This window comes from Procambarus clarkii, chromosome 15 (genome assembly GCF_040958095.1).
Source record: "Procambarus clarkii isolate CNS0578487 chromosome 15, FALCON_Pclarkii_2.0, whole genome shotgun sequence".
Taxonomy (NCBI): domain Eukaryota; kingdom Metazoa; phylum Arthropoda; class Malacostraca; order Decapoda; family Cambaridae; genus Procambarus; species Procambarus clarkii.
Window position 1 is genome coordinate 11,291,031 of NC_091164.1, and position 14,278 is coordinate 11,305,308.

The 14,278-nt window shown below is 43.8% G+C and overlaps 1 long non-coding RNA gene across 1 annotated transcript in view; it reads right to left on the bottom strand.

The window, feature by feature from the left end:
- The window catches only part of LOC138364899 (uncharacterized), a 52,547-nt gene that overhangs the window by 8,151 nt on the left and 30,118 nt on the right, over window positions 1-14,278 (bottom strand). Inside the window, exon 2 of the long non-coding RNA XR_011228617.1 lies at window positions 5,390-5,462. This is a non-coding gene — a long non-coding RNA (uncharacterized lncRNA). The remainder of the gene's footprint in view (window positions 1-5,389; window positions 5,463-14,278) is intronic.

The window sequence follows — 14,278 nt, forward strand, 5'->3', positions numbered from 1 at the left end:
ATGACCTGTAGTGCTGTGTGGAGATGTGAACATGACCTGTAGTGCTGTGTGAAGGTGGGAACATGACCTGTAGTGCTGTGTGGAGGTGGGAACATGACCTGTAGTGTTGTGTGAAGATGTGAACATGATCTGTTGTGCTGTGTGAAGATGTGAACATGACCTGTAGTGCTGTGTGTGAAGGTGGGAACATGACCTGTAGTGCTGTGTGAAGGTGGGAACATGACCTGTAGTGCTGTGTGAAGGTGTGAACATGACCTGTAGTGCTGTGTGAAAGTGGGAACATGACCTGTAGTGCTGTGTGAAGGTGGGAACATGACCTGTAGTGCTGTGTGGAGGTGGGAACATGACCTGTAGTGTTGTGTGAAGATGTGAACATGACCTGTAGTGCTGTGTGAAGGTGGGAACATGACCTGTAGTGCTGTGTGGAGGTGGGAACATGACCTGTAGTGCTGTGTGGAGGTGGGAACATGACCTGTAGTGCTGTGTGAAGGTGGGAACATGACCTGTAGTGCTGTGTGAAGGTGGGAACATGACCTGTAGTGCTGTCTGGAGGTGGGAACATGACCTGTAGTGCTGTGTGAAGGTGTGAACATGACCTGTAGTGCTGTGTGAAGGTGGGAACATGACCTGTAGTGCTGTGTGAAGGTGGGAACATGACCTGTAGTGCTGTGTGAAGGTGGGAACATGACCTGTAGTGCTGTGTGGAGGTGGGAACATGACCTGTAGTGCTGTGTGAAGGTGTGAACATGACCTGTAGTGCTGTGTGAAGGTGGGAACATGACCTGTAGTGCTGTGTGAAGGTGGGAACATGACCTGTAGTGCTGTGTGAAGGTGTAGACATGACCTGTAGTGCTGTGTGAAGGTGTGAACATGACCTGTAGTGCTGTGTGAAGGTGGGAACATGACCTGTAGTGCTGTGTGGAGGTGGGAACATGACCTGTAGTGCTGTGTGAAGGTGGGAACATGACCTGTAGTGCTGTGTGGAGGTGGGAACATGACCTGTAGTGCTGTGTGAAGGTGGGAACATGACCTGTAGTGCTGTGTGGAGATGTGAACATGACCTGTAGTGCTGTGTGAAGGTGGGAACATGACCTGTAGTGCTGTGTGAAGGTGGGAACATGACCTGTAGTGTTGTGTGAAGATGTGAACATGATCTGTTGTGCTGTGTGAAGATGTGAACATGACCTGTAGTGCTGTGTGTGAAGGTGGGAACATGACCTGTAGTGCTGTGTGAAGGTGGGAACATGACCTGTAGTGCTGTGTGAAGGTGTGAACATGACCTGTAGTGCTGTGTGAAAGTGGGAACATGACCTGTAGTGCTGTGTGAAGGTGGAAACATGACCTGTAGTGCTGTGTGAAGGTGGGAACATGACCTGTAGTGCTGTGTGAAGGTGTGAACATGACCTGTAGTGCTGTGTGAAAGTGGGAACATGACCTGTAGTGCTGTGTGAAGGTGGGAACATGACCTGTAGTGCTGTGTGGAGGTGGGAACATGACCTGTAGTGTTGTGTGAAGATGTGAACATGACCTGTAGTGCTGTGTGAAGGTGGGAACATGACCTGTAGTGCTGTGTGGAGGTGGGAACATGACCTGTAGTGCTGTGTGAAGGTGTAGACATGACCTGTAGTGCTGTGTGGAGGTGTGAACATGACCTGTAGTGCTGTGTGAAGGTGGGAACATGACCTGTAGTGCTGTGTGAGGTGGGAACATGACCTGTAGTGCTGTGTGGAGGTGTAGACATGACCTGTAGTGCTGTGTGAAGGTGGGAACATGACCTGTATTGCTGTGTGGAGGTGGGAACATGACCTGTAGTGCTGTGTGAAGGTGTAGACATGACCTGTAGTGCTGTGTGGAGGTGTGAACATGACCTGTAGTGCTGTGTGAAGGTGGGAACATGACCTGTAGTGCTGTGTGGAGGTGGGAACATGACCTGTAGTGCTGTGTGAAGGTGTAGACATGACCTGTAGTGCTGTGTGAAGGTGCAGACATGACCTGTAGTGCTGTGTGAAGGTGTAGACATGACCTGTAGTGCTGTGTGAAGGTGCAGACATGACCTGTAGTGCTGTGTGAAGGTGTGAACATAACCTGTAGTGCTGTGTGGAGGTGGGAACATGACCTGTAGTGCTGTGTGGAGGTGCAGACATGACCTGTAGTGCTGTGTGGAGGTGGGAACATGACCTGTAGTGCTGTGTGGAGGTGCAGACATGACCTGTAGTGCTGTGTGGAGGTGGGAACATGACCTGTAGTGCTGTGTGGAGGTGGGAACATGACCTGTAGTGCTGTGTGGAGGTGCAGACATGACCTGTAGTGCTGTGTGGAGGTGGGAACATGACCTGTAGTGCTGTGTGGAGGTGTGAACATGACCTGTAGTGCTGTGTGGAGGTGTGAACATGACCTGTAGTGCTGTGTGAAGGTGTGAACATGACCTGGATTAATCACCGAGGATGGAGTGGGAAGAGATTAAACACGGATGATGGGAAAATAGGAATAGAGAGACGAGAGAGAAAATGGACGCGAAAACAAAAATAGACACATATGTGAACCTGCTACTGCTGGTATATTTTTATCCACAGGTGTTGAAGCCATTCTTTCCAATCGCTTCCTAACACTCTCTCTTCCTCTCCTTACGCTTTATTCCTTTTGTCTCTTTCCCTCACTATCTCTCTCCTTTACTTGCTCTATTAACTCTATACACTTCTGTTTCTTCCCTTCCTCTCTTTGTTTGAGTCTCTTCTGCCTGTCTGTCTGTCTGTCTGTCTGTCTGTCTGTCTGTCTGTCTGTCTGTCTGTCTGTCTGTCTGTCTGTCTCTCTCTCTCTCTCTCTCTCTCTCTCTCTCTCTCTCTCTCTCTCTCTCTCTCTCTTCTCTCTTTCTCTCTCTCTCTTTTAACTAAGACTAGGGTTCATAAGGACTGTCAAATGACGTACCTAGTGAAACTGTAAGCATGAGCTGTTATCCTACTTCAGCTCATCTGAAGCAATTTATTTTATTATGCATAGAAACTAGAAACTTTATTTCATGAGAATGTACTTTGAAACTATCACATAATGAACTATCATATAAGACACCTGGTGAAACTACAAGCAAGAGCTGTAATCTTGCCTCAGCTCAGTTGAAACCTACTCCTAGAGGCCCATTTATTTCACTGAGCCTATTATATGCATCATTAGGAATAACCTTTATTGATTAATAACATTAGGTAACAGTCATATAAGAAACAGGATGAGCCTGTAGCCAACTGTGTGCCACAGCCTTCATGTGATCAGTTGACCTGATCTCTCGTGTATCGACCTGTTGAGCCAACAAGTTCCAGATGCAGATGCAAGTCAGCCTAGGAATGAATAATCGCTGATGGAGTGATGTTCTTGAGAAAGACAGTTCTAGAATGAGACTATTGAAGGTTGAGAGTCTAGTGCTTCGGGTGGAAAATACTGGTTGTCCACGGACTTGGGCCGGGTGCGGAACCTTGAGAATTTTGGCCTTGTACATAACAGTAAGACCACCAACGTCACGACGGTGTTGCAGGCTCTGATGTTCAGACCGTTCCCACCAGACTTGGTCAAGACTAGAGATAAGCCTTCTTGCCCGTCTCTCCACTTTGTTCAACAGTCTGATGATTGATGGGGGGGGGGGAGGGGCAGGCGATCCAGAAAAGGGCCTCTCTCTCTCTCCGTCTCTCTCAAATCAGACATATACTGGAGTGCTCACCACTAACGTGTGATTTCCTTCCTACAATATTGGCCAAGGTTGGTAGACAAACAGTTATGATAGCGACACATCCAGCGGAGTGCACGCTTGCCCTGTCTGACCCAACCAAGGCCTTACAACCACACGCACTAACACCGAGGAGATGTGGCTGGTCTATGTTCATTCTACAGAGATAAAAATAATTTACACACCGGGTGGTCACTGTGCCACAGCGGGCTCCTCCCTCCCACAGTGCCACAGCAGACTCCTCCCTCCCACATTGCCACAGCGAGCTCCTTCCCCACAGTGCCACATGGCTTACAGTATAACTCCAGGTATCTGTTATGTCCCGCTAATCATTACAAAGTCTTCAAGTACCACCTTTCGGTCCTCCCCCCCCCCCTCAACCCGTTCTCGCAAATTCGTAAAGTCAATATTGACTTATTAAATATGTGCATAGGTGACATACTTAACATAATAGATACCCTTAAAAAGATTCATAGAAAACACCGACCTTACCTAACCTACTTAGTATGTTAAGATAAGCATCTTATTGCTTCGTAATTACAATTATTACCTAACCTATAATAGGTATAGGTTAAGTAATAATTGTAATTACGAAGCAATAAGATGCTTATCTAAAGATACTAACAAGGTTAGGTAAGGTCGGTGTTTTCTATGAATCTTTTTAAGGGTATCTATTATGTTTAGTATATCACCTATGCACGTAGTTAATAAGTCAATATTGACTTTACGAATTTGCGAGAACGGGTTGCCCCCCTCCAGCTGGCTCGCAGAGTTCATGAAAGATCAGTAGGAGTACCAGAAACAAATGAAAGAAATATATTACATATTAAATAACTACATATATAAACACCACCACGTGGGGGCTTTACAGATTATCTACACTGTTGCCAATACAATCCCCAGTTCCACTATGCAGGAAGGAATTAAGAGAGAGGAGAAGAATTCTGACTACATCGCAGGTCAACAAGACAAAAATAAGTCTAGAAAACACTATGGAAAAATGGTGGCAACACTCCAAAACATTTCACAATATATTAACTAAATATTCCAAGTCATCCTGTTGTTTATATAGAAATTTTTGTAACTATGTGAACAATTGTACATATATTGACGTAATGGACAATTAGATAGTAGGAATTTGGTACTATTAACTTCATAGAGCCTGGAAAAATATAGCTAAACACCAAACTTAAATATTCCTATGCCTAGTATAGCACATATATATATGTACTATATTAGGCCTCAGACTAGCGTTTATTAGGTCTAGGATGGTTAGCTTAGATTGTTTCATTAGCAACGTAAATACAAAACCTTTTCCGGTTTCCTCAAATTTAAAACGACACTCCTAATAACTCATAAAATGAAATGTCATTAAACTCATCTAAGAACAAACTGCACTGACTGTTACTTATATAAATTAATCAACTCCTGCTCAAAACAGCTACACAAAACATTCTTTAGGCTATTAATGCACTTTGTGCGACGCGTTTTCAAATCTGAAAACGATTTGAATATAGCAATCCCGCTATAGGAATAAACAGTAATGCTGAAACAAAACCTTTCCCTAATACATACAACTATCTGAATACATAATACATACAACTATCTGAATACATAATACATACAACTATCTGAATACATAATACATACAACTATCTGAATACAACACTTCCCCACCTTGTGCCAGGAGTGAAGAATCAGCGCCATTGCCCCTCTCACTCCGACTGAATTAGCGGATCGCCAGCCGACACTGTTGATTGAATCAAGAAGGACATATATCAGATAATACATTATTTTCCAACTCTTTTCTACTTAGATAATATTTACATCTTAACCACACCTCAACTCCTTGATAATTCCTATAAAATTGGCCAACCTCTATTGATTACAATACAAACTCCGCTCACTCGTGATTTCTCTAACTAAATTTACTTAGGCCTCCATATATTTGCACATCACCTCTGGCCGATATGTTCACGATATACTCATCAAGTCTCCAAACTCATGTAAATCAGTTTTCAATGAGCTACACAGAAAATAATATGAAGTTTAATGAAGACAAGTTTCAGCTTCTGTATTATGGAAAAAGCGAAAATATCAAAACTGAAACCATATATAAAATGCAGTCAAACCACACTATTAAACGAAAAATCCATATAAAAGATTTTTTTTATCTTTATTTAAGAAAATACAATATAAATTACATATACATAAGTTTTACAAGGCAATTATACATTACAATTCTTAGTGAACAAGTGTTTCATTAGTACAGAATATGATCTTTAAAAACCCCTGAATGTTATACTTATTTACCTATAAACGATTTACAAAAAATGGAGAATAAATTTACATTAAAATACAGGGGAAATTATTACATTTATATATATTTTATATAATTCTCAGTAAAAAAAATTTCCATATCATCGCCGAGCATGAGCCTTAAACCCCAAATGTTATACCTGATCCTGCCTCGCAAGAACTTCAATATTTTGTCTACTGAGTAACCTTCCTGGCTGCCTATCCACACACAAAAAATGTAATCAGAAAGTAACATAATTATTGTATTCTCAATTTTCTTGCATTTTATGTCAATATGAAACATTAAAAACCTCATTAACTCCACTTTAATACTTGGTCCACATAAAGCTTTTAAAGAATAGAATAAAGCGGCTGTCACAACTGTAAACAAATAAAAGGTTGGATAATAAGAACCATTCAAACAAGAGATGCCATACCAGTGATGATACCTTTCAAGACGCTAGTGCTCTCTAGGGTGGAATACTGTTGCACAATAACAACCCTTTTCAAAGCTGGAGAAACGTGCAATGATCTTTCACTGCTAGAATCCACTCAATAAAACATGTCAATTATTGAACTTGCTTAAAATGTTTAAATTTGTATTCCCTAAATTGCAGGCGGGAGAGATACATAATAATTTACACTGAAAATAATAAAAGAACCGGTCCCTAATCTGCATGCACTGAAATAACATAGAAATTCTATAACATCAGAATTCTCCCTCTACACATAAGGGGGCGTAACTGACCGACCTTTCACCGTGTTGAAAAGAGAACTTAGTACACACCTCCAATGGATAACCGATCAAAAAGGCCATAATTCATACGTCAGAATGCGAGCAGCTGCGTCTAACAGCCTGGGTGATCAGACCACCAACCAGGAACGCAGGAACGTTGATCATTATACCACTGCAGAGTAACTGCAAAGTAAGGTAACCCCAAGACGATATGTTGACATTATCATCACCCGTTGACGATATGTTAATATACTCGCCACTCCTAGACGATATGTTGATATAGTTATCATCCCTAGACGATATATTGATGTCAACCCCCTCCTCCTTCCCCCCACTTCTCACCAGACTGTTTCAAAGACTTTCTCGTGAGTGATTTTCTTTCTACTATTCTTCACACCAGGACTTCGTGACCAAATGTAGGCTCTTTTCTTACGAATGAATAGACGTCGACACGCTTCTATGAACTCGACGCAGCCTATCGTGCTTATGTGTGGCGCAGTACTCAATTGAGAGACGTGAGCCAGGAGAGGCTTCCAGTCCCCGTGTGATGGGTTATGTGAGTGTGGGTTAGGCTAGACTACTAACCCCGACAAGATAGATAGGAAGGATTCACCTAGCACTCTAGCTAGACTGGAAATATCCACCAAGTCTTGAGTATAACCTGGTGAGTTTATATTTGTTTACACTGCGGTAAGAAAAACTTAATTGGTATTGATGTTTGTTTTTCACTTTGTCAGGATCAGGGACAGGAACCTGTTAGGCTTATGGAGATCCCGCTAGTTGAACGACTGACTTTTTTTTGTATTATCACATTTAGGTACATATGCATTTGTGCAGCTACCTTAGACTACATGAAGGGGAGTACAGAGTGTGTCAAGAACTAGCTGCTCTAGACTATATGAAGGGGGAGAACAGTGTGTCAAAAAGCTAGCTACGTGATGCTAAAACTTCCCATCACACAGGATGGTTAGTCATACGGAGGCATGTGATCAGCAATCTGCACTTTTTTATTATTATTATTTTCTACCACAGACGTGGCCACACATTTACAATGCTAATCAGCATATATACATTTTCTTCTGTCCTCCATGGACAGGGTGAGAGATGTGTCAAACGTACAGTTCAGGGATTTATTGAACAATCAACCACAGAAGGTGTCTGAAGTGCTTTTAAAATGCTAGGCTAAGCTACATACGTAAATACATAGATACACAGATTTATGTATGCTACATCAAGTGTTCGATGTGTCTTTTACATAATGTCATTAATGTGCATTTACAAAGGCGAAACGTAACTCTGATCAGCTTCCAGATATACTTTATACACATACATACACACACATATATATACATACATATATACACACACATTTGTCTCTTTTACTCTGACAGGCTGAGATAGCTCATAGAGAAACTAGTGTGCAATTAAGAACTACCGAAGGTGATTAAGATGCTCAGGTAACAAGCTCAGGTTGTATAGTTACATCACGTACATAAATTGTATAATTGATACATTACATGTAGTCTGCACTGACAGACTCTGGGTGCATTATGAATATATCATCATCAACACAAGAGTGAATAAGGTAGCAGTGATACTAAAAGTCCTATCTTGCAGGATGGTTAGTCATACAGGGCCATATGTTCAGTAGCCTGCACTGGCAAATTGTGGGTGCATTATGAGGATATCTTCAAGAATACGACAGTGAATAAAGTAATTGCAAAGCTCCAGGTACCTCATGCCAACGGGTCTGAATGGTCTGATAACTGGGCATTGAGTGACGTAGTGTGCAAGCTCATGCCCCAGTTCCTGCTCACAGAGTTTGCATCCCCAAGTTGCACCCCAAAACTCCCGTGTCCAACTTATCCAAGGTACAACTCCCGGGTACCTGTTTATTGCTAGGGGAACAGCGGCAAGAGGCGTAAGAAATTATGCCTAAACGTTTCGTCCTGACCCAGAATCGAACCTAGGACGTTGATTTGGCCGAGAAGGACAAGGCCCAGGCAGGATAGTTTCTATTTATACCAAACCATTCACGCTTTACATATTTTACAGCTGTGTTTACTGCTGCAGTGCATGTGCCTATATGAGGCTACTTGCTGACTTGATCCATTCACTCGTGATCCTAATTTCCGGATTTGTGCTAAGCTCTTTAATTTGGGAATATAAATTTTCCCAACGTGAATATGTTGTCTCGAGTTCTATGTTGAGTTAATATGTTCAGAACTATATTTGTATTCTTAATATGTTCAGAACTATATTTGTATTCTTAATATGTTCAGAACTATATTTGTATTCTCGTTATGAAGCCTCGTCATCAACTTGCACCGTCATCAGTTTTGGATATTTAGTTTTGTGGTTACTCTTCTTTCGTCATTTTAAACAGAATTCTAGTCGATTCTGTACAAAGCTGAGAATATACAAATACAAGTAATACCCAAATTAAATATCATAACAAAACTCCAACTAAACAACACATTAACACCAAACACACAACCAAACACTGCAACAGACGACGACCTTGACAATCGGCAACACCTCTGCAATTCAGATACAAGTACTCATTGCCAATGCAGATAGAGCGACTACAACCGATCACTTTTTGTTCATTCAGACTATTAAGATTCTGTTAACAGTAATCATTCCTGATGATGAGATATATCATCAGACATCGCTACACCAGCACAATCATCTCCAACTCGAAGCAAAGATCCTTTATCCCCTAAACAAGCAACACAACTCAGGAAGCACCTCAAACAAGTGCTAAGATAAATTTACCTCCACTCAACAACACTTCTGAAGCTAAACATCTTCAATGACATTCAATGAAGATGTGTGTGAAGGGGAAGATGGGAAGGGTGTGTGTGAAGGGAAACAGATTAGGTGTGTGAAGGGGAAGATGGGAAGGGTGTGTGTGTGAAGGGAAACAGATTAGGTGTGTGAAGGGGAAGATGGGAAGGGTGTGTGTGTGTGAAGGGAAACAGATTAGGTGTGTGAAGGGGAAGATGGGAAGGGTGTGTGTGTGAAGGGAAACAGATTAGGTGTGTGAAGGGGAAGATGGGGAGGGTGTGTGTGTGAAGGGGAAGATGGGGAGGGTGTGTGTGTGAAGGGAAACAGATTAGGTGTGTGAAGGGGAAGATGGGGAGGGTGTGAGGGGCAAGAACTGGACAATGGGTCGTCCAAAGCACTTCTGGGTAACCCATCTGGCTATGCATAACAAAAAATCAGTAACATCAAAATATGAAATATAAATTGCGAATTCAAACAAAACATTGTTCTGCACAATATGCTGCAACCCACTAACAAAACCCACAGCAAAAACAAGTCCATTGAGCCTCTGGTGAAAAACACCCTCCAAGGGCACCTAAACAAAAAATAATGTGAACACAGCATATATTTTCACTCAACATATGCTCAAAACCTCATATCGGAGTATCACCATCACCATAAAATTACTCCACCATTACCAATCGAATCCAAGACCAGAGGACTGATAGCAGGGGGCGGAAGGCTGGGGCGAGGATACAGAAAACTTGAACAGAGAACAGGACACAAAGTCGGAGGATGTGGGAGGAGATACAGCTTGGTGGTCCAACCACCGCGGGCTTGAACTTGGCAGTGACACTGTAGGGCGTTCTGGTTCTCTTGGGCGTCGCACAGGGGCTCGGTTCTCAAGCAGCTGGGTGAGGTTGGGTTACGTCGTCAGATGTGGCTCATCCTTCATAAGACGTCGTCTTGCTGCGTGTGAACACGGCGGCGCTGTTGGTCGAGCTTGCAGGAAAGGCCTGGAGTAAGAAGTCATCCGAACTGTAGGGGTAAAGATGTTGGGAAGGAGATGGCGCTCCCACAGAGACTGTCTTCGTCCGATGAGTGAGACGGCGTCGTCTGCGTACGGTACAGCGTTCGTTGATGGTGCAGGTTTGAGACCCAGGGGCCGAGGTTGTCGTTGCAGCTGGAGCGCAGATGGTTTCGCTGGCAGAGGCTGATCGTACGTTGGCTTCCGCTAACCCCGTGGATGGTCAGCGTCATAGATGGTGCAGAAGGCACCTCCGAGAGTTCCACCTGAACGGTGAGTGGTGCAGGTGTTGATGTTGATGCTGGGGCAGCCAGCACTGCATCGGGAACGATTATCCCTGTTAAGCCATTCGTGACATACAGGGTGTTGAGGATTCTCACACACACCGGCGGTTGTCGGTCTCAATAATTTGTTCTGCAAAGCGCATTAAGGCAGGGATGACGCCGTCGTTTGGAAAGATGGCAGGGCGTGTCAATGTTGGTTGAGGTTGAGCTGCTGGGGTGGTGGGTCCCCAGTGAGCCGGCTGAGAGGAGGGGCAGGGAAGTCTTCAGGGCGATGGCCGGGTGTGATAGGTTCTGAGCTGGTGGTGACGGCGATGGCGATGTTCGTGGAGGCTGAGGCTTTCATGGATTCTGTCAATTGCTTGATGGCTTCCTGTCTGGACAGGCAGCGATGAGAGATAGCGGTGTGGTCGCCATCGCAGAGGAGGCAGCATTGGAAGTCAGCCTTGCAGTCGTTGCAGTGGTGATCTTGGGCACAGATGCTGCACTATGCTGCTTGTTGCGGGCACTTGGTGGAATGAGTATAAGCATAGCATTTGAAACACTGTTGTAATGTAGTGCCGTTCCATGGACAATTGCACAGGTGGAGTCAGGATGCCAAAGCATTTGAACCCAGATGAGGCGGCTAGATTCGACGTGGCTACAGTGAAGAAGGTAATTTCAGAGTAAAGCGTTCGCGGTCGGCGTCGGGAAACATTATGATGTACACCGTCGAGTTGGAGTTTTCGTCCTCGATGCTGTCCCGGATTTCTCTTATCCCCCGGTCAGTGATCCAGGTGCTAACACCACCGGCAAATTCGGTTCTTTCAGCGAGAGTGCGGCCGGCGGGGAAAGATGAGGTCGATGTTCAGGTTAGATAGGCCTACCAGGGCTGAGGCAGAGAGCGGGTGGTCTGCCGTAGCTTCGTGAGTGTAGTAGTGCACGATTCCATCTCCCTCCTGGTGGATGTCACTCGATTGGTGTTGATTGCCTTCAGGAGGTAGCTCTTGGTGTACGCTTGATCGTTCAGGAGACGAACCCTCACTTGAGGGTTATAGTCCAACCACACCCCCTCTACGGGTCCCAGTGGTGTTGCAAGTCGTGTGGCGTGACTCCAGCTGGATAGTGCTGTACCCGACAATTCTCACTGCTTAATAAGGAGGCCCCTCCATCTTTTTCCCGGTTATGTTGAGGATGGAAGTGGGGCTGGCGTCTTGCCGACTATTGCACGATGGAATGCAGAGCGGGCACCCAGGCTACTAAACATATGGCCCTGTATGACTAACCATCCTGCAAGATGGGGACTTTTATTACCATGTTACCTTATTCACTCTGGTGTTGATGATATCCTCAAAATGCATCCGGAGTCTGCCAGTGCAGACTGCCTATCACATGCCTCTGTATGACTAACCATCCTGTGTGATGGGGATTTTTTAGCATCACGTAGTTAGCTTTTTCGACACACTTACTCCGCTTCATATAGTCTAGGGTAGCTGCACAAATGCAGGATGTACCTCATGTATTAATAAAAAAAAAATCCGCTCACGAAGAAGAGTAGTTTTCCTGTTTTCCCATCGCTACCATATAGCCCTATCTTTACTCAAGACACGTTACAAGTTTTCAATAATTCCGTGCCAAAAACTGTATATCATGCAATCTATAGATAAGTGTCTCAAGGGTAAGATTAAGCAGAAGGAATACGAAGCTTTTCATTAGCTTCTAGATATAAATTTCTAGATGTAACATTTCTAGATATAAAGCCTAGTATTGATCATATTTTTCGAACACAATGAAATGCTATCATGGTTTTATATCCGTTCTAATCTCCAATTATTTATCCTTTTTACATTTATATTTAGGAATTTCAAAAATGTTCAATTGATACTTGGTTTACCTGTTGTCGGTTTCGAGAATCCTATTCCCATAGGTTTCCCGGGTGATAATTCGATCAGTAAGGCTGTTGTTGCATATGTAAATGTTTTAAGTGTATTTATTTAAGTGTATTGCCCGAAACGCTATGCGTATTAGTGGCTTTAGGTATTGTATGCACTAGCTCCATCTATAAATCCAACATTATGTTTGTAACTTATCTTCTATGTATGTACTTTTATCGGAATAAAAATTTAAATTTATTTCTCCAGTATTGCACATATGATCAGTATGTCATATTTCTGGCGGTGATCTGGTATATTTTGTTTCTTCAAAATTAACCACTGACAGGAGATTCTCAGTGTGAATAATTAAACATTACAACTATGCAAGTGGTCAACACATGTAAGATCACCCGTCCAGAATACATACAGGTGGTCAACACATGTAAGGTCACCCGTCCAGAGTATATACAGGTGGTCAACACATGTAAGGTCACCCGTCCAGAATACATACAGGTGGTCAACACATGTAAGGTCACCCGTCCAGAGTATATACAGGTGGTCAACACATGTAAGGTCACCCGTCCAGAATACATACAGGTGCTCAACACATGTAAGGTCACCCGTCCAGTGAGAGGACAATAAGTCACAATACTGTGGCTGAGAATTACACACCCAACCCACGCATCTGAAGGAAGTGACGACGTTTAATTTGGCCCATCCCGGACCCGTCTAGGACTTGATTAACTGGACGTTGACTTAAGACCATACTCTTATTCCACTCACGTCCGGCGTTACTTAATTGCTACCTGACCTCGGACCAGGATTCAACAAACACTTACTTCTCCACTTGCGGAACCTGTGCATCTTCTCTCAAAACATGGCAGCTTCGGAGCTCAAAACATTGATGAAGGAGTTTTGAGCTCCGAAGCGTAACGAAGTTGTCTATAACACAATTTTGGGTTGAGAACGACATCATTTGCCTCCTCGTAAACTGTATGATAAATAGAGACTGAGCCACCATGACAGAGGTACGTCGTACAGGTCTCGTTGGTGGGATGGTGGCCGAGCTCATCACTGCCTACTCCAGTACCGTTGGTGGGATACTAACCGAGCGCATCACTGCCTACTCCAGTACCGTTGGTGGGATACTGACCTAGCTCATCACTGCCTACTCCAGTACCGTTGGTGGGATACTGACCTAGCTCATCACTGCCTACTCCAGTACCGTTGGTGGGATACTGACCTAGCTCATCACTGCCTACTCCAGTACCGTTGGTGGGATACTGACCTAGCTCATCACTGCCTACTCCAGTACCGTTGGTGGGATACTGACCTAGCTCATCACTGCCTACTCCAGTACCGTTGGTGGGATACTGACCGAGCTCATCACTGCCTACTCCAGTACCGTTGGTGGGATACTGACCTAGCTCATCACTGCCTACTCCTATATTATTGGTGGTCATAATATCCCTTCCCGCGGTTAGTAGGCCTAGAGCCCGGCTCAACTAGATTAGAGAAAATGTTATCTTTAAATCTATACACTACATTATACTACCGTTGAACATCATCCGTAAACAAGTAGCCTAGTTTAGATCTCATGGT